Genomic DNA, 2,443 nt, shown 5'->3' with positions numbered 1-2,443 from the left:
CAGTAAATTGTTTGCATTTCAACGAAACAGATATGTTCTGTTTCTTTAGTAGTGCCCACACCATTACAATCAAAGCCTCAGTTAGGGCTTATTGAATTCATTCCATTATTTTAGTTTTTGAGACAGGGTCTCTCTGTTGCCCAGCTTGGAGTGCAGTGGAGCAAACATGGCCCAATGTAGACTCGACCTCCTGAGCTCAAGCAATCCTCCTGCCTCAGCCTCCAGAGTAGCTGGGACCACAGAGTAGCTGTGTGCCACCACACCTGGCTCAATTTTTTGTTTTTGTTTTGGTGGGGTGGGGGAGGGAGGGTCTCCCTATGTTGCCCAGGCTGGTCTCGAACTCCTGGGCTCAAGATCCTTCTGCCTCAGCCTCCCAAAGTGCGGGATTACAGGCGTGAGCCCCTGTCCCTGACCTCATTTCATAATTTTTAAGAGATCTTATAAGGAAATAAGTCAACTCAATATATGTAAACACATTATTGTTTATAGCACTTCTCTAAGTAAAGACGTCTGTCAAGTTTATATTCTAGTATCTGACAACTTTGTCTACCCTTGCAATTCAAACTCATTTTCTCTTTAATAATTTAAATTTGTTTTCTTCGTTCTTATGGAAGATGGAAAACAGCTGGTGAGCATCCTCAGCTAATCCTTATTAAATGCCTTCTTAAAAACAATCCTTTAGCTTGAGGACATTAAGCTAAGTGAAAAAACCAGTCACAAAAGGATAACTACTGTATGATTCCACTTATATAAAGTGCTTAGAGTAGTCAAATTCATAGAGACAGGAAGTAGAATGGTGGTTGCCAGGGGCTGGAGGAAGGGGAAAAGAGGAGTTATTGTTTAATGGTAACAGAGTTTTAATATTTCAAGATGAAGAGAGTTCTGTGGATGGATGGTAGTGATGGTAACACAACAATGTGAATGCACTTAATGCCACTGAACTGTACTTTTAAAAATGATTAAGATACTCAAAAAACAATCGTATAGGTATGTAGAGAGGCATGTATTTACCCTTTGGGGGTATCAGAGAAACCATTACCTAGTAACTGCATCTGCTACGGAATTGTTTGCTCTGTTCCATTTGTTATTCATCCTTTCTTTGTGGCTTCTCTTTCCCATTCTTCCAGAAAGTTTTGTTGCTCTTCTCTGGACCATCTTCAAGTCTTCTACAAACCAGATGTAGTTTTGGAAAGTGGCAAAGCCAGTGTAGCGAGGAAGCCATCTCAGAGGTATTAGGGTTTTGTGTGGCATTAAGGTTGCTGTCGTTGACAAACCTAGGGTTTGTCCTCATCCCTAGGTGTGGCTTCTGTTCTTTCCATCTATAAAGGGGGAGTGGGTAAACTAGATGTACTCTAATGGAATTTATAGCTCACCATTATCTTTGGCTTTTTTCATTGTGAGTTTGTGTTACCATTCCATGAGTTTTAGGTTTATGTAATGAAATATCATACATTTGTTTTTCAAAATTATGAATTCAATACAAGCTCAAAGCACCAAACTTGTGAACTTGTTTTTCCACTTTCCCCATCTCTTTTATTGTACTGAATTTCTCTGTTGGAATGTTTCTAAAAGTAAATGTCCTTGCTTTTTGGTTAAGAACTGTGATTTCTGAATGGACCACCTGAATATAACAGGGCGGTATGTCTTAATTAGTGCGCTTTCTTTTCCCACCCCTGTAACACTGAGCTGAGTCTTTACTTTCATAGTTTATCACTTACAATTAAATCTTACAGGTTTCAGGCTTTATTAGGACTGCCTCATCAGTAAAGTAGTTCAGCCTGGCTTCATTTTAAATATCTTTCCTTTGCGCTTACCTAGCAGAAAAAGCCTTTGAATGAAAACCTGGACATTTGGAATCCTTCCTCTGTTAGTGTGTGATTATTGTCCAGTTACCTTAAAAAAAATCATATAGCACAGGTGTGCTGGTAAGCCCTTGTCACCGTGATTTGATGATACCACTATTGGCTTGACTGGATATTTGCTCTTAGTCATCAGTTGTTTCAGAGAGGTGAAGAGGAGGAGGGTGGGGAGGTATTTAGCAGAATAGTGGTGTTTAAGATTTACCCAGTACCTAAAATATCTAGAAAAAAATCAAGAAACCCAACCCAAACTTTCTTGTTTTCTTTCTGAGAAAACATTAATGTGAAATTGACACTGTGCTAGTTAGTAATTGCATGGTGTGTGTCTCTCACTTCTATTACCACCACCTAAAAAACACTCACATGCCCTCCCCCAGCTAGTAGCCCCCCAAGGTAACTGCTGCTATGATTTTCTGTTGTGACTGTGTGGTCTATGGACTTACACTCCAGTAAATTGTGGCTCCAGTTTTGGTAGACTGATCACATCCCAGGATTGAAGTGACTTTGGATCTGTTATTTACTATTCAGGAGTGCTGACCGGGAACACTAGAGGGACTGAGGAAGAAGTCAGATGTGACATCTGT

The sequence above is a fragment of the Theropithecus gelada genome, chromosome 7b (assembly GCF_003255815.1).
Source record: "Theropithecus gelada isolate Dixy chromosome 7b, Tgel_1.0, whole genome shotgun sequence".
NCBI lineage: Eukaryota > Metazoa > Chordata > Mammalia > Primates > Cercopithecidae > Theropithecus > Theropithecus gelada.
The sequence above is the reverse complement of the archived record's forward strand: the minus strand, read 5'-3'. Positions refer to the sequence as shown.